The sequence below is a fragment of the Mesocricetus auratus genome, unplaced genomic scaffold (genome assembly GCF_017639785.1).
Source record: "Mesocricetus auratus isolate SY011 unplaced genomic scaffold, BCM_Maur_2.0 Super-Scaffold_100008, whole genome shotgun sequence".
Lineage (NCBI taxonomy): Eukaryota > Metazoa > Chordata > Mammalia > Rodentia > Cricetidae > Mesocricetus > Mesocricetus auratus.
The window spans coordinates 65380338-65399796 of NW_024429192.1; the positions used below are offsets into that span (position 1 = coordinate 65380338).

The 19459-nt window shown below is 41.8% G+C and overlaps 1 long non-coding RNA gene across 1 annotated transcript; it reads left to right on the plus strand.

Annotated features, from left to right (window-relative positions):
- The first annotated feature begins 1169 nt into the window (after positions 1–1169).
- Positions 1170–4773, plus strand: LOC110341132. The gene is made up of 3 exons (XR_005878976.1): positions 1170–1586; positions 2146–2329; positions 4173–4773. It is a non-coding gene; the product is annotated as an uncharacterized LOC110341132 (long non-coding RNA).
- Positions 4774–19459: the final 14686 nt, after the last annotated feature.

Here is a 19459-nt window from a genome sequence, read left to right on the forward strand (position 1 = left end):
CATGCAGGCAGACATGGTACTGGAGAGGTAGCTGAGAATTCTACATCTACAATGTCTTGACATTTTTCTGGAAGGCCGTCACAACATAGGACCGTCCTCTGGTATTAGTGAGCCAAAGACCATTGCCCCCCCCCCACCTTCCCTTGAGTCTTGTTGCTCCCCGTTGGGCTGAACGGAAGCAACAGCTGTCATGATTGGCAGCAAGGTAAGCCATCCGGTTGAACCATGCAATTCTTAACTGGGGTGAGGACGAATAAGCAAAATAAACCTTGAGTTTTTGGGTTTTTTTTAATATTTGTGTTATTTCCAAGAGAGCCAAGAAATCATTATTTTCCTTCCAGGTGCCCACTAGCTGAAAAGCCACTTTTGTGGGCGCCAATGCCACCATCTCAGCATTGTTGTTGTCTCACTGGAGGGTGGGTAGGAACTGGCAGTTAGACAGACCGTGTTTTAATTGGCCTCCTCCTAGAAGCAGAAGGGCCAAACGTTTTTCGGGACGCCTATTCAAGCCAGTTTCAGAGCAATAAAAGTGCATCTTTGATACACAGAGTTTATGTTCTTCATAAAAATGCTAATTGCCATCTCTACTGAAAGCACTGGTGAGAATGCTTTTCCCCTTGGGCTCTTTAATACGAATATGGTTGTGCTGTGTAGGTGACCTTGTATTCCTTAAGAGGGGGCAAAGCTTAAGTCCTTGCAGCCCCCACACTACGGGTTCTGCCACGGTGATTCAAAACCATTCAAACTCTTCATGGAAAACTGGAAAGCAATGTATTTGTTTCTTTCTTCCTTTTTAAAAACTCTTACTACAAACACACAGGGGGAGATTACAATATTTTTTCCTTCTGTATGTTTTTCCAAGGTCAGTTCGGAGGTTCTTCCTATTTGGCTGAGAAAAACTGAAGCCCCAGTAACTAACTGTGTTCACAACCCTCTCTGTGGCTTGGAACCCTTCCCCACCTACAGATGCTACAAGAAGTTGATGTTTTTCCAGGGCCCCACTGTTTGCTCCTCTGCTACAGACAAGGAAGACAGAGTGATGAGTGGGGTTTTATTTGTCCTGTGGGATGACTCATGCAACAAGACTTTCCAGCCTAGTGCTGGGCTGTCTTTGCGTTCCCTTCCCCGCCCCCATGCCTTTTGACATTTAGGTCCTCAGGCAGGTCTCCACTTACCCTCTCTGACCATCCCCTCCCTCAAATCTCAAACTACAAGACTCTTTGGAAAACTCCAATTGCACTCAATTTATTCTGGGAGTGTGTTTAAAGGGTAAGGGTTTTGAAACACGATCAACAAAATAATCAGTTCTGGATTACACTAACTAGCATCCCTCCAGATGGAGCCAAGCCTTAAGAGGAAAAACAGCTTCCTGCAAGCCTCCCTCCGTGAATGAGAAACTGTGTCTCAAAACTTTTTATTGAATATTTCCCAGTGATGCCTGTCTTTCCAGTAGGGGAATGCTCGGTCTTTCTCAGAACCAAGACTTTTCCTCAGTCCAGCTGTGGCCAGATGTTGCGCAACATCTTGGTCTGTTTTCTGATGAAAAATGGCATCTTTGGAGCAGACTTTCTGCATTCTTACAAATGGTATGTTGCTGTTTGTTTTAGTTTTCAAGAGTACGGTGAAAGAGCAGTAAATGTGAAGGAATTAAAACATAGCAGTGTAAAACATCTTACCCCTAAGCAATTTTAATTGTAGCTAGAAGACCAAATATGGAAATCTGCATGATCAAACCCTGATTTTCAGGGCTTGGGAAATGGCTTAGCTCTGGCCAGGCTGGCATGCAGATTCAAGTTAGTATCTGTAATGTTTATATAAAAATGGAACCCTGCAACATACCTGTAATCTCAATGCTGAGGAGTTAGAATTGGGTGACTCTCCAGGGCCCACTGGCCGACTAGTCCAGTCAATCCATAAGTGCTAGGCTTAATATGAGACCTTGTCTCAAAAAATAAAATAGAGAGTTACTGAAGAAGGCACTCAACATTGACCTCTGGCCTCCACATGAACACCAGGTATGTGTACGTATACACGCAGGTGCATGCACATGTACCACACAAACACACAGACACACACACACATACACAGAGAGACAGAGAAACCTGGTTTTCTAATGTTCCTATTATCTTATTTGTCTCGTTGCAGTATGGACAAAGCACAGTTCTTTTGCTCTTGACTTTCTAATCTACAGACTGGATAAAAACAATGAAGGACTAGAGAGATGCTCCTTGTTACAGAGTTGTTGCTCTACGATACTCTGCTCTTTCATTCCAGATCACATACAAGACAGCACCTACAAGAAGCTGTCTCGTCTGACCAAGGATCTCAGGTTGGTAGTAGTCTATGGATTGCATCTTAAAGAGCAACAAGAACCATACAGATCAATCGTATCTATGATTGTGTGTTAAAGAAAGCAGAGGATTGACTTCAAAGTGTCTTTATAGCCCTCACTTTAGATCAACTAAGTCTAGACTCACGAAATTTAGGAGTTCATTGGCAGGTGAATTGATATTGACTATTATGAAGTGTGGTGATATTTTATTTATGATCTAACAGATAAAGCTTGCATGAAGATCAGAGTGCAAAGCTAGACACACTAGTTAGCCATAAAGGCCAGGCAGTGGTGGCACACACCTTTAATCCCAACAGCCACAGTGATTAGCTATAAATGCTATGGTGATGCATGCCTTTAATCCTAGCACTAGAGAGGAGTAAAAGGCAGGTGAAGACAGGAGTGCAGTGTATTCAATCTGAAGTCCCACTGAGGACAGAATCACCCATTTTGAGCCTTGGTAGAGGTAAGAACTCTCTAGTGGCTTGGATATCTTGCTTTTCTCATCTTTCAGCTTTCCTCCTTAATATCTGTCTCTGGATTTTTATTATTCCTACTACAATGATGTTCTTCCAGAGGTCTGAAGAATGAACAGTTACTTGATGGGCAGAATTAGAGGACAGAGAATAAGCTAGTAGATGTGTTAATAAAACCTAAGAAAAGTAGAAAGATCTACTCAGTAGTGTTGATATTGCATTAATCAAGATACTTCCCAATTAACCAAATAAAGTACAGTTATATAAGAAGAGAGAAAGAGAAAAGAGGAGAATGATTTTAGAATACACAATAAATAGCACCATATGAAAAAAATGCCACACTACATATAGATGAAGAATGAATGCAGTCAAGCATCACCAATACCAGGGAAACATACTGAGAAGACATCATTAGATAACTTTATCTTTTCAGGAATAACATGGCGTGTACTCAGTAAAACAAAATGGCCACAAGGCCAGTAGGTGGCATTAAATTATAGAGCCATGGTGGTATCCATGGACCATAATTGACCAAAGTATTGTTTTGTGACTCAATCTAAACATGAAATTCATAGATATCAGTGAAGGACACTGATGGAATTTGAGAAGGAAATTACGTAATTCAATAAATCAGCATCATGCAGCACAGCCTTTGGGAGTCAGAAAAGAGAGAGAACCGAGACTTCCCTTGGTTTTCTTCCCTATGGTCACACTCAAAGTTAGTTCATCATTAAGACTTTTGCTGTACTTCTCTCATGAGAATACGTGAAAATTCTTTTACATTCTTGTTCACTTCTCTGTCCCCCCATGCCTGCTAAATGTTTACTATTCCAAAGATATCTGGTCAATAGAGAAGCTAATTGAATGAGTACATGGGTGCTACGTAAAGAAGACTGGGGATAATGCAATGATAGCAGGGATAGAAACAAAGATGTATACACAAAATCATCATGAGATATTAAAAGCAGTGGCATTTGACAAAACGTTGTACTGGAGGTATATGGGGGTGTAGAATACAGGGAACAGACTTAGAGGTTATATGTTTGGAAGAATGATGTAGACTTGGATGATAATGGAAGACTCCATTCACAGAAGCGGGAGTAGGCCCAAGTCGAGAAGGAGATTGATTAGGCCAGCTTTCATCCTGTTGAATAAAGACAATGGTAGTAATCTTGTTTAAAGAGTCTAAAAGAACTAAGACTACGGAATGGGGTTTTGAAAAGTAGACAAAGCTAAACAGAAATATTTTATATTATCTTTGAGAGGTGTCAGTTAAAGCTGTGGGCAAGGATGAACATTCCCAGACTGGAGAACGGAGAAGAACAAATCTTCTGATCCAGTTATATAATCTCTTATTTGTCTAGATGACCCAGAATACTACAGATCCTTGTCCTGGCTGGAGTGAGGAGCCTTTAAATGCAAGCTGTGTGCCAACCATTAACTTGAGTCATGAGCCATCATGAGTGAAGTGGTCCAGGGATTGCCACTTGGGCTCTACGCAGTAAGCTTATGCTTCCCTCTGATGCTATTTAGTTTTTGACGGTGTTATTAAAATTAAAGGACTTTTTTCAATGAGCGGGGAGGGAATCTACTTAACCAAATTGTTCATAAATGGCATAAAACACATCAAGACTTTGATTTACGCCAATCTGCCAATACAGGATCCTGCCATTGCAAGAACCTTTTTATATAAATATTTACAAGAAGAATGACAAAAGAAAAGTGGTTTGGGGAGCTACCAGATGGAATAATACAAGAATAAACTTTAATGTAGTCAAAATGGGCTTCACTAGCAAGGAGACTCTTCCAGCACCTGGGAGTTGGGGTGACAAGACTCAAGAGTTAAGAGTCAAACAACTTTTGGAGAGCTTCTCTTGGGATTCATTTTGAATAATCTATAAAAACTAGATTTTTGTGTTTATTGAAACCTTCAAAACCTAATTTGCAATAAACTCCCAAATAATGTTTGTGAATTAATTCATTACCCATCACTTCTCTCTCAACAATCAACCTCTAGTCTCTCCCAAAGCCTTTCAAAAGATGTAGTGTTGGCGCACAGAAAGGAAGCTTTCTCCTGGGCTGTCCCCAGCCTAGTCATTTTGCATTTCATTTCTGAGGTTGCAGTGTCTGCTAATGTTGCTATGTGTGGAGCCTGTGTATCGCCCACCATTTCCATCTCTCCATCTGCCTTGCATATCCTAAGTACAAAGAAAGGCACATTAACAGAAATACCAATTATATAATGTTTTGTAATTGCTCTCCAGCCCTTCCCTCCACTCTCACTGGCTCCCCCATGCAACCTTTAAACCCAGAGCAAGTTTGAAGCAAACTTGGCTCGCAATGCCTTTTGCAAATAAACCACAGAATAACATGATTGTAAAAATGTTAGCTGCAAAAGTAATAAATAAGGAAATAAATAAGTGTATAACCGCAGAGCCTTGTCTGTCTCCTCCACTCCCTGACCACAGTGTCCCTCTGCTGTCTGTCCTCACTAGGGGACTGAATGAGAAGCCAAGAAAACAGGAACACACCCCTTGCTTGCCCAGAGTCCTCATAGGTGGAAGGGATATTTCTGTCCTTAGAAGACAGAAAGTTCTATACCAGAACTGTCTTAATACCAAACAAAGTAGAGAGGGTTGGCTCCATACCATGGTGGATTTAGGTTGCCTATCATTTTGTAACCCTAACAGGGTCAGGCTCTGTGCCTAAATACACTCATGAGACACCTCATTTCCCTCCTTAGCAGCTCTAAGAATCAGACATAATTTGTCCCCACTGTTCAGATGAAGAACGTGAAGCTCACAAAACAAATAGCAATTGGATTACATTTCCCAGATGCAATGTACTCTCTATCGTTATTGGAATGGTAATTAGCATATAGGAGAAGCATACTATGCCTCCTCCCTGCCTCTTTTTGACCACTACTTTCAAGGCCGACTGAGATGTCCTTGTTTTAAGAGAACTGGGGACTAAAACATTACAGTCTAAACAGCAAGCTTGTCAGTTCTTTTGCTCATTTTCTTTGAAATCTTAACAGCCCCAAACCCTTCTTCATCAGAAGATCTCTGCCTGAAAGTATTCTCCCAAGTATGTAACTAGTGCTCCCCATCGCTGATGGAAAGAGAGCCTGAAAGCTGAGCCTGGGGATCAGTAACAGAGCAAAGGCACCAATGTAAGGTCAGGGGTCAGCAGTAGTTTATTGTAGGATAGGACTTGAATACTAAAGATGGAAAAGAACTGATGTGTACAGACAGCAGAATTACACACCTTTGAACACAGAAGGAGGGAGAGAGAGAGACAGAGAGAAAGAGACAGAGACAGAGACAGAGACAGAGGTGAGTAGATTGATGCTTATGCAAAGGATGAAGGTCAGAGGTTACAAATACCATGCATGGGTTAACAACACAGCCAACTGCTTAATATACAAATATCCACTCGTGTCTTTGATTTTTGAGATGTCCGCATAAATAAGGATCATTAGCCCCATTTTCCCAATGAGAAAACAGAGGCTTCTCAGAGACTGAGGCCTGACTTTTCCAAAATGTCTAGCTCTTCGTGGGAAGCCAAGACCAATACCCATGTTCCTAGCCACCACCTCAGAGTTCTCTGTGTCCTTCACTGCCATGTTGGATGAGAAGCGGCACTACAGAGATCAGTGTGCCAGATTCAGACCCGGGTAAAGCTCCTAAAAGACACAGTCGGGACAGGAGGAGGAGGGGGACACTCGGGAATATGATTGGGATAGCAGCAACGAGGAGACTGAAAAGTGAACAGACCTGAAGGGTTCACTGAAAGTCAAATGAAATCATTCTTTCTCTAGGACAGAGCATTCCAAAAGCCAAAGTCCTGTGCTTTTAGCATAAACTTTATTTTAATTCAGTAGGGATGGAACTCCTTCTAAAACCAATTATACTTTTGTCTGTATTCTAAAGCAAAGTACAAAGAATCTAATTTAGCCTTTTAGAGAGAGTAGACTGCCTCTATGATGCATGCCATTCTAGAGGACTCTAAATTTAAAGGGTCACTGGACTCCACACTCGGTATGAGTTGCTATGACTCTGTGGCTGTTGGGGATCTGTGGTAGCATTACTGCTTTGTTTTGTTTTCTACCTCATCTTTCCGTATCAGGCCTTATACTCTTGTTCATCTTCAGCAAGCCCACCTAAGGCAATCCCTCTTCTTACTCCTAATGTGTTGTTAGGGAACTCATATGCATCTGGAGGTAGCAAGGCAACCTAAGTCTTGAGTTTGGAACCTCAGTCCATTAGCAAAGGGGACAGAGAACTGAGCCCACCTTGTGGCTTTGCTCGTGTCTTCTCTTATCAGCCAGGATCAGCTGTGCATTTTCCTGCTTATTATCCTGAAGATCTGCATCAAATAAAAATCTCCTTCAGGAAATATCCTAGGAACACCAAGAAGCTGCCTTACCCTGAAGACTCAGGCAGATGAGGCCATGGTCGAGGGAGGTCAACACTGCCTCTCTTGGTTGGAGACGGTGAACGTTTAAAGACAGGATTTACGTGTAAGTCCCTCAACCAGGACTTTGTCAGTTATAAGGTTAGAAATGCTGTCCTCAGGAACAGTCGTTCTGGAAGGAGGCCAAGTGCAGGAAAGAGAAAAAGGAGAAAAAAATTGGTTAGAGGCCTGGAAGGAAGATGCGGATGCGGAGCGTGAGAAAGGGGTAAAGGCAACTAGAAGACCCATTGTCCCTTAGCCCCATCCATTTTCTCCCAGCAGCAGCAGCAGCAGCGCAATCAGGATCCATTTCTGAAATCTCCCAAGCTTCTTCCTGGATTCTGCCAAGCAAAACAGAACCAAGACTGAAGGCTCCAGCAGGGGACTCATATGAGCATTCCCCCACCCGGATGATGCCCCCAGAAAAAGACACCAAAGGTCAAGGAACCTGGTGCCTGAGGCCTGTGGGAGAAGGGAGCAGCCCAGCTGGCAGGAGACAATGTTCTCCTGTGGCTGCGGGCTCTGCCCCTTCCTGCTCCCGGCAGCCTGGCTCCCTAGCACCAAGCGTGTCCCTGGATGAACCCTTGACAGGCCCTCCCGCTGCTAGACAGGTATTCAAATGAATGTGTGTTTTATTTTAAAAGACTTTGTTTAAAAATATGGCCTCAGAAAGTTCTCTGTTGCTCTTGTTCATCGATGCCAGGATAAGAAATCTTACAAGCAGTTTGAAATCAACTACATCAAAGCAACTCAATGTTGGTCGGACTCCCGATAGATGCCCGTCTCTGCTTTGGAAAATACCAGTTTTTCTTCCTTTAGATCTCCTGGTGTGTCTTTGGCATGCCTCACAGGACACAGATCGCCACAATACATAGCAGCCTTGTCCCATTGTGTGCAGCCCTGAACAGAGTGTCTGGCTTTTTCAGCTTCAGTAGGTGTGTAAGGTTACGCAGGGTGTCGTGTATGTGTGAGGTACGTGCAAAAGTCTATGGTAATATGGGTGCACTTACATACACATTCACTTGGAGCCCTGAGGTCAGTGTTGGGTGCTTCTTTCTTCATCACTGTCCACCTTTATTTTCCAAGACAGGCTCTCTCACTGAGCCGGATGCTAATCAGTTTGGTAGGCTGATTGATCAATGAGCTTCTTGGATCAGCCTGTCTCTACGTACCTCCCATGGCTGGGTTTACAGGCACCCACCATCACGCCCAGCTTTGTGAATGTGTTCTGAGCATCCAAACTCACGTCTTCATGCTTACTCAGTACACAACCTACCGACAGCCATCTCTCTAGTCCCTAAACTTACACTTTTGGTAGTACAGAGATCGAACCCAGGTCCTCATTCATGCTTGGCAAGCACTCTGCCACTCTACCCATTTCAAGCTCTTAGGGTTTTGATTGACAAGGCAGATTTCCAGAATATTCTAGAAATAGATTCTCACTTTTCCTTTAGGAAACCATCCATTCTCAATCTATGTGGTTTCTGAAGGAATGATCTTGATCTTCTGGGCTTCAAGGAGTAGGTCCATGCTGACTTACTAGTACATACAAATTAGTACATAACCTCATAGCCACAATGGCTTAGTGATGGACACATGTCAAGTTCAGTCCATGTACAAGTTAATTCTAAGACACTCATCAAAATTACTTGGACAAAACCACCATGTTTTTGTTACATCTATCTAACTGAGAATCTAAGCCTGTGGCTGCTTAGAGACCCCAGGAAAGAGTAATGTTTAATAGTTAATTTACTTCAGAAATGAAGCTGGTAGGAAAGAAGCATAGTACTGTTCTCCTATTTGATACATGTTGCAATCATTCAGTGATGTGACCAAAAGGATTTCATGTAGCCAAGTTGGCACAGGACTTCCCTTAACTGAAATCAAGAGAGCCCTGATTAATACAAATACAAAAATCAAATGCAATATAAAATTGCAACTTTAATGTTTTATAGTTTGCAATGTGCCACCACAGGTAATGTCTCTTTTGAAAATCCTAAGTGTTCTAAGAAGTCCCATTATCATGTTCAGTGTTCCATACGTACTTTAGTGGAGGTTAACTAGTTTAACTCTGTTCTGATGCCCAATGGGTACCGGAAATCTAAAATTCCAACTCTGAGTCTAATGGCACCACCCCATTTAAGGAATTATCAACCCAGTGCAAGAGACAAACTAAGCCCAGGATTAAGCTTAGAAGACACCCAGGCAGACAATTCATACAAGGATGGGATTTGTCAGTGCAACAAGTAGTTGCTTAGGGTAAATTCTTTATGAGTCAAGGGGGGAAGCGTGCTGAGGCTTGGCCAGAAATAGGAAGGCATAAGAAGAAGGGGTGCACTGAGAAATTTTCTTAGGGGATGGAAAGGCACTTTTCCACATCATATAAGGAAAGGCTTTTCTAAAACCCAAGGATAAGGACTGGAGATATTGCTCAGTGGTTAAGAGCACTGGCTGCTCTTCCAGAGAACCCAAATTCAATTCCCAGCACCCACATGGCAGCTCACAGCTCATTTGTAACTCCAGTTCCTGGGGATCTAATGCCCTCTTCTGGTCTTCTCAGGCACCAGGCATGTTCATGGTACACAGATATACACTTGGGCAAAACACTCATACACATAAAATAATTAGTAATTATTTTAAACCTTTTTGAAAATCCAAGGATAACTCCATCTTTTTTTCCAGTAAAACAAAATGGGTACAGGAAAGGGATTGTCATAACAATTGGCGATTAATTGATTATATGCCAGCGGCCAGGTTATTCACAGGCACTGTTGCCAATGCTCACAATAACTTTGCAAGCTGGGTATTGTCTTCATTTTTTGAGATTTGGAAAATAAAAAAAGTTTCTTTGGTTCCTTTCTATAGGCTGTTACTCACATTTCAAATGATCTTCCTTTGTCAACCAAATGAGGAGGTCCTACTTGTCTCCTCAGAGGCCTCCGAAGGCACCCAACTTTTCCACCCTTCTTCTCCCTTTTTTTCCTATGCTCCCTTCTTCCTCTCAAACCCTAAGTTCATTAGACTTAGAATGCCTTTTTTCTACCTCCCTGCGATGTCTGTTGGTTCCTTGAAAAACCAGAGCAGATGAGGAGAGAAAGCAGAAAATACAGAAGACATCAGTTTTGACTTAGGCATGTTATCAAAGTTATAAGGGAGACAAGGAAGGTGCCTAAAGAACAAAAGACAGGTCTAAGCTGTGGACAGGAGCCAGAGCCAGGGTACAACCAGGCTGCTTTGCAATCTGCTCACAAGTCCTCAGAGGGAATGACCAAGGAGGGCAGGTAGAATTTCTTATGAGAAATGCTTTCCTTTCCTGGGACCAGAGAAGCCCTATGCAGTTGAGCAATGATCGAATTATATTTCAATGTCTAGTGTTCCTAAGTGACGTGAGTCCAAAGACTGGCATGGTTTCTTGTTTCCGTCTTCAGAGCAGGGAGTGGTTGGGTCAGTTTCACTCTCATGAGCAAAACCTAGCACAATGAAGGCACATTTCTTATGCTAGAATTATTATGATTTAAAAACAAAGTATAGGCTGGGCCACTAGCAGGCTTCACAGAGATTTCAATTCACAGGTGATAAGTTCTTAATGGAATACTATAGGAAATGTCTACCTCCGAGTATTATCTCTTGCTGTCAGGGCAGCCAGGCCATTTAACAGTTTGTATTCTCCTGTCACTATCAAAGTTCTGGTTGGACTAGACTTGGGCCTGTCCTCAGAGACAGAAGAGATGTAAACAGAGGACCAAAGTTCTCACTCCGGCACTTCTCTGTACTAGATGTTCAGCAAGGAAGGGGCCTTTGCTACTGAGAATCTCAACTTCTTTATCTGTGAAGAAGACAACATTCCCAATGGTTGGTACCTGAAGCAATAAAATACTAACATTAAAAAATTATTTCAGAAAACTCTAAAGCTCTGTACTAATATTGCAGTCTACCTGAATGATACAAATTTTCTTCTTATTGGTAAAGATAAAGCATAGAAATGGACTCAAAATTGCAACTATAACCCTTTTAATTTAGTCTCTTTTGGTTTTTTAATGGTATTCGGTGTAAGTGTCTTCTGGCATAGGAACTTTGTTTTATATCCCTTCACTATGATAGTATGATATACTCAATGTTCTAGATGTCAGAGATGTGAAGCAAACACTGGCAATGGTGATAGTAATAAATATCCAGGATTCCTTGAGCATGTCCCATGTACCATATTGGGCATATTCTATATCTCCAGTCTTTTAACACCACTACGGAAGAGATTTTGTTTGTTACCTCATGCCACAAATAAGAAAAGATGATTTAATGAGATTCAACAATTTCCCAAATGTCACATGGTGGCTTATTAGGAATCCTGCTGGTCTCTAACCCTGCCACATTTCAATAGTGACACACTGCAACAAAAGTCATGGTCCTTGCTCTTACAGAACTTAGAGATCAATGAAGGATGCAGACAGTGTTCCAGTCAAGTACACTAGGATAACTGCCTTCACTTGTCAGAGAATAGAAATCTCTTGGCCTGTTGGTCAAATTCCAGGAATCCAGGCCAGATGTGTACACCGTGAGTACTCAAATACCTTCCTCTGAACTACTTACATCCAACCTTTTATATCTACTCACAATATCACTCCTCACATCTATCTATGTGTGTCTGCCAGATCTTTCGTGTCTATTGTCTCATTTGACCCTCCCACGAGTTGCTTGAGATGAGTGAACTAGGTAGGGACTATTATCCCAACTTTTCATGAGGAAACTGAGGTACTCAGAGAGAAGGCCATGTGGGAGATAATTAGATTCATGCCCAGATCTCACCTCAATTACATGGCATCTAGCATTGTGGCCCATAGCTTTAATAAGGCTGAATTATTTCCTAGATAAATGTGCAAATGTTTCCAAAGATGCCTTGGGATAGCACTGTGAAGACCCTGCTTTCTACAAAGGTACCCCCCATCAGCTCCTTTGTATTTATTTATTATCATAAATTTTCCTCCCTTCTCTCTACATTCAGCTCTGAGAACTTGGCAACCTCAGACCTTCTTAGTCGCTGGAGCATACTGTCCCTGTTCTTGTATAATTTGAGTATCTAATGTGACCATTTTGGTCATTTAAACATCAACTGAAAACACTGCTGGTCCTGGTTAATATTGCTTAAGGATGCCTGGTTCTGACATCCCAATTGGTATCAGAAATGCACACCTATTTTCAAGGATAGGAAAGCTGCCCCCACACACAACCTGTTAGTCTGTGGAAGTGGTGTCTGGGCACTGTGAAGTCTTCAGAGGCTCTAGCATTGCTCCACTTGATACCTATAGCCAACGTGGTTTTAAACATTGGAGTGTGCTTTCGTTTGTTTTCTTTTTTGATTGCTTTATGACGCTGGGGATTAAGCTCAGGGCCCTGATTATACTAGGTAAGCTCTGCACTTAAAATCCTTGGTGTTCTGAGCCAGGATCATGCTATGTAGCCCAGGCTATTCCTGAATTCACCATGAATTCATGCTATCTTAAAATCTGTGATCCCTAGTCTCTTATGTACATGGTATATGCCTCCACACCCAGCCCCAAGGATTTTTTTATTTTCTTTTATCTCCTCTCTCTCTCTCTCTCTCTCTCTCTCTCTCTCTCTCTCTCTCTCTCTCTCTCTCTCTCTCTCTCTCTCTCTCTCTCTCTGTCTCTCTGCCAGAAGGTACTCAACTGTCTAACCAGAGGCAGTTCCAGGCAGGCAATGACTGTTACCCTGATTGTCATTTGGCAAGAGACAAAAATGGTTACAGCTGACACACATATGTCTCAAGTGGCCATGGGGGGGGGGGAGGTAAGAAGGACACAAATGGTTGGATTCAGTGCAGAGTCTTGAAAACTCAGTCACTTATTTAAGGCCCATTCCTTTCTAAGTTTCATCCAGGGTGGATATGTGACAGAAGCATCCTTGAGTTTGATTTCTGTTGTCCCAAGGCAGAGTAGAAGATTTGTAGAAATAACTAAATCAAACAATGCATACCTCTTCGGGGTATACACAGTTTGAAATATGTTGTGATCTTATTGATCAACCACAAAATTTATATATGTGACTTGACATGTCTGAAGATCATTACAGGGTCAGCAAAACAGAAACCCAGTACAACCTGCAAACTCCGTTCCTGTTATTCAACAGGAGAAGGCTGGGCAGGGAGGCCAACCCCAGCACGATTTGAATAGCTATCCCTCAAGGGTGTCAGGGCAAACCACTGGACATCATAATTGTAAGAGCTAAATCTGTCCTCCAAGGTGCCACTGTGAGGCATAAACTTTACTCCCAAGGTGCCACTGTGAGGCATAAACTTTACTCCTGGGCAGTCAGTATTGTTCCCGGTCTCCAAGCTGCTGCATATACTAGACCTAGAATGACATGCTTACATTTTCTGTCCCTTGGAAATTCCTACTTGGTTATTTGCTGGCAGTGTTTGCTGACTGCAGGTTTGAATAGCTGTTCCTTCCTCTGTACTACCTTAGGTCTTTGAACAACCTCTAGGCTTGCAGTAAGTCTCTGTGCTATGGTACAAATCTAGAATGTCCTCCCTAAAACATATGTGCTAAAGGTTTGCTCCTCATCTTAGTTATTAGAAGATAGTGGAATTTTAAAAGGCAGGGCCTAGTGGAAGGTCTTCTTAGAGGGTGATGAAAGATTTTCATGATGATAGTCTAGCCTTTCTTTGCTTCCCAGCTGCCAAGAGATGAGCAATTTCTTCAGCTATGCCTTCCCACCATAATATACTGCCCTGCCACAGGTCCAAAAGCAAACAGACTAAGAGCTCTAAATCCATGAAGCAGAAATCGTGAATCCTCTTTTCGAGTTGCTATATTTCAGATACTTGTTACAATAACAGAAAGTTAACTAGTGCATTTGCCTTCACTGCATTTGATAGTAACCATGCCAACAGACCTCGGTGTTTTCTTCAGCACTCAGTTAAACACTTGAGTAAAAAGAAAAGGGGTAAGAGAAGCGAAGGAGAGAAGGAAGGTAGGAGGTGACAAGGAAAGGAAGGGCAAAGGGAAGGCTAGAGAGGGAAAGAGGAGAAGGAGAAGGATGGAAGGGTGGAGGAAGACTCAAGGGGAAATGGCAGGGAAAGGAAACTTTCCCAAGTGATAATCCTAGAGGAAATATGAATAAGCTTTTCTCCACCTCCACATACAGAAAATAAGGTACCAGCATCTTAGTCAAGGTTCCTATGTGGATCTGATAAGACATGTATTGACTCTTGGTTTTGTATTGATTCTGAAGAGGCTCCCAGGAAGATTTAATAAGAGTAGAAAAGATAAATAAGTGTACAGGTAATAAACTGTAGATTACATAAGCAAACATTACTCAATTACATTCCTATTAATATACTGACTCTGTAATGAATTTTTGAGGTATTTAATTATCAATTTGACAAGATAATCTAGGAGTAGTTAATGATCATACCAGTAAATTGTTTTTTTTTAATCACTGACAATTATTAAGTCTCATAACAGACATCAAATTAACTTGCTAGAGCTGTCTGGTTAAATAGACAGCAGTTAATTATGAGGTACTTACACATGCTTCACATTTTAATATGCAAGTCTCTTTACTAGTGTAGCATTGACGGTATTGTGTAAGTGAACAGTTTGCAAACGAGACATTTCCAGGTTCCATGAAGTGTGGCCATGGAATAGGCAAGAATATGTCTTACACACTGAGCCAGGCAAGAGTATGTCTTACACACCAAACAAGCAAGAATATGTCTTACGCATGGAGCCAGCTTCTCCTGTTTTACATCTGGGAACAGAAAACCAGAAAGCCCTAAACAAGACAAGCTGTTTGGGCTATGTACTCCCCACCCTCTCTTTATGTGTGAGTAGTCAAAACGTAAGTAATCTCATACCAGTATGTAGGCCTTCTTTAAAATGTTTGCACAGGGGGTAGGTAGCTGCAGGTTTTTTTTAATTCTTTGGGGGGGGGCACCACCGAGATCCCAAATAAATACACAAAGACTTATTCTTACTTATGAATGCCCGAACTTAGCTTGGCTTGTTTCTACCCAGTTTTTCTTAAATTATCCCCTCCACCTATTGGCTCTGAGCTTTTGCCTTTCTATATCCTATATCTCTTTCTCTCCTTCTTACTTTGTGACTGGCCCCTATCATTCCTGTCTCCCTCTCCTCTTCTCTCGCTCCTCCCTCTTCTTTTCTCCTATTTATTCTCTCTGACTGGCAGCCCCATCTATTTCTCTCTCCTGCCTTGCTATTTGCAAGTCCAATCAGGTGTTTCAGGCAGGCAAAGTAATACAGCTTTACAGAATTAAACAAATACAACATAAAAGAATGCAACACATCTTTTGCATCATTAAACAAATAGCTCACAGCATAAATGAAAGTAACACATCTTCAACTAATATTCCACCATATAGGGCAACAAGAAATTACACAGCAAAGCCCCAGAGTGGTTTTATCTTAGCTTATAATGGCAGCTGAATATTGTTGGCTCAACTAGTTCAGAAGAGGTTGAGGCCAACAGGCTAGTCTTGGCTTCTCAGGGAACTAGAATACCTTTGCTTCAGTTCATGGCCCACCTGGGCCCCATGCTTCCCAGGGATTCACTACCTGCTCCTGGACAGACAAGATTTCATTCCATAAACAGTCAAGTGAGGTTTCACAGAGTCTCCTTCTGCTAACTCTTAAAGATGTAGATTTAACTTTTCTCTGGAGACAGCTTACCCATTCCATATCCAACAGCATTTTTGTTGATGACTTACTCTTCCTCATTACAATTTAAATCCCTGGCTCCTGCCCCTCTCTGTTAGCTCTGAAAGAACTAAATATTACAGCTGATGGCACAAACTAAATGTTCAAGCAAGTGTTTCTTCACTTGAGATGAATTAAACTGGATTGGATTGGATTGAATCCAATTGGAGTGAATTGGACCTTGTGAAGGAGAACAGAGACCAGAATGCCTGTGTCTTGACTTTAGATCTAAGCACTTGGTAGACAGGTCATTCGTGGACTCTGTATCCAGATGGTTGCAACTGCAGCCTCAGTGCCACTACTTGCCATCTTCACGATGTGGGGTGCACTGCTCAGCCTGCCCATACAGTCTCTGAGAATGAAGACAGCCTGCCTCACAGGACTGCAATGAAAAGCTAATAGATGCTGATTTAGCTTCCAGAAGATTACCTGGAACCTAGAAAAGACTGTATGTGTCCAGAAAGAAAATAACTTCAAAATATAGTTGCCACCTGGGATTGTTGTCCCCCTCACATACAGCAACTCATATCACATCTTCACAAAGATTTGTCACAGGGAATTGTCCCATCCATTCAATAAGAAACCTGAGGGGCTGGCAAGATGGCTCATTGGCCAAAGGCACTTGCTGCCAACACTGACAGCCCTTGGAAGCCATGTTAGGAGAGAAGCAACTCACAAAAGTGTCCCTCTGACCTCTACAGGTGTACTATGGTGTGTGTACACACACACACACACACACACACACACACACACACACACACATACTAAGTAAATGTAAAAAAAGGAAAGGAAACTGAGGCTGTCAAAACCAAGTGAAAAACAGGAGCTCAGGTAGGACATAGGAACTTGTGGGATTTGAGCCTTTTTAAGGGGGAGTAAGGGTAAGTGCTATTTTCAGTTTAATCAGTGCCATGACAGTGCTGTTACATGGTCGTATTAGCAGCGTGTGCTGTTGGCCCCAGGACAGGCAAGACTTATACTTTGTCTTTGATACTATTAGAATTGCCTTTTCTTATCCAATGCTCACTGACGCAAGGGCTGCCAGCATGGAGCAAGATGAAAGATCTGCAATGGAATAAGCTAGAACTTGCTCCTGTGGGGCAAGGCATGAAGCCTGAATTCTAGTCCAGGTTCAAACTCATTATAACATTAGCAGCTAACCTAAGTAAGAGCTTACCTGTGCTGTGCACTGCCTTCATCTCATTCAAAGCTCAGAACAAACAGCAGGCACGGTTTCTTTGATCATCATGTTTGCCAAGAGACTTATGATAGGGGTAAATAACTTATTCAAAGTCAAATTGCTCATAAGTTGTATTACACATCCCGGTGACCTTAAGCACACATGTCTCTGAGGCCATCAGTAGTGTACTCTTGACGAATTTCACTCCTCTAGGGGCTGATTAAGTGGTTTTTAGGCAACTCAAAGTCAAGACCCAGACATTCCAAAGCATTCCAAAGATAGCAAATGGCAAGTTGTTTCGTATAGGAAGTTTTCAAATAATTACATAAAATAAATGCAGGCTTGGCAGAAGATGAAGATCCAACTCAGCAATTTCACACGTTCATTTGTTCTGTTTGTCACCAGGACATTCACTCCATTTTATGACTTTCTTCACTTCATATATTTATAGTGATCATCTTTCCTTATTGCCACAATCCATAATTATAATTTTCATGACTACATAAACTACCAGTAGTAACCACCAAATGATATTTGACCAAAATATCACAATGAAATGACTCCCCTGTTACAAAACACCTAAGCAATGTTTAGTGTGTTTGTTACATATGAATCTGCCAGGAACATCTTAGCACAGTACTGCTGTTTCTGTAGCATGCATTATCCCATAGACAACGAGAAGAAAGTGTCAAAACTATGGCAAAAACAGCACAATGGTGGCCTGACAGCAGTCATGTAGACCAGTGGGACAGTAGAGAAACCAGAGGAAAATCTGCACAGCTATGGTAACCTTGGTTTCTTTTATTATTGTTTTGTTTCAATTATTTGTTTGTTTTAAGATGAGGTCTCTCAGCATAGCCCTGGCTGTCCTGGTATTTATTATGTAGATCAGGTTGGCCTTGAACTCACAGAGATCTGCCTGTCTCCACCTCCCCACAGCTGGGATTAAAGGTGTGGACCACTATGCCTGGTGATAACCTTGGTTTCTGATAAAGATACCAAAACTATACACAAGGAAGAAAGATAAACTCTTCCACATGCAGAGGATGAAATGAGACCTGTATCTCTCACTCCACATGGATCAGTCCAAAGTGGCCCAGACACCTTAGTATAAAACATGAAATGCTGAACCACAAGGGGAAGACATAAGGTATACACTTCAATTTACACTTAAGGGCTAGAACTTTCTGAACAGAACTCTGATAGCACAGGACATAGCCCTAAGAATCAGCAAGTGAGACTGCATGAAATTGTAAATGTTCTGCATGGCAGAAACTTTACAGTCTGCAGAATGAGAGACAATATCTGCCAATCATAACTCGGACAAGCAGTTGATATCTAGAATATAGGGAAAGACACTGTAAAATTAGACAGCAAAACCCTAATCAATAATTGAGCTTATAAAATGAAGAGGTAGCCCCTAAAGAAGAGGCGCAAATGGTCAGTGTTTTTTAAACATGTTCAGCATCCTTGGCCATCAGGAAAATACAAATTTAAACTACCAGGAGATTCCATTTCACATAAGTCTGAACAGCTAAGATAAAAAAAAATCAAGTAGCAATGAATGCTGTCAAGGACTTAGAGAAAGAGAAATCCTTATTCACTTCTGGTAGGAGTATAACTTTGTATGGCTGTTATAGAAATCAACACGTGAGTTCTTGAAAAATTAAGACGTGATTACCATATGGCTCTACCTATATAATTCATGGACATATAACTGCATATCCTAGCACAGAGATACCTACACCCCATGCTTGTTCCTGCTCAATGCACAACATCAAGGAACTAGATGACTAGACAATGAAAATTAGGTTCATAGACACAATGGAATCTCATTTGGCTACTAAGGAAAATGTAGTCATGAAGTTTACAAGCAATGAATGACAATGGAAAGTACTTTTAGGCAAGATTCAGAAAGGGGAGAGATGCATGTTCTATCACATATGTACCTCCTAGCTTAGAATGCTTCCACGTATGTGCATGACCAGGGGTGTATAGAGTGTATCCCACATATGTGCATGACCGGGGGTGTGCAGAGTGTATCGGCCAGGAAGAAGACCACAAGATGTGGAGAGAGGTATAGAAGAATGGAAGGGTCCAAGGGACATTAAAGCAGAAGTGATTGTAGTGGGTGGGAGGGTGCAAAGAAGGGGGGAGTGAAAGAGAAGACAGGAGAAAGGACCAGCAAAATGAATTTTGTTTGAAGACGCCAAGATGAAATTAAATCCTACGTAAGCTAACTGAAGAAAATGAAGTAAAAAAAATGAAAAACAAAGTATAG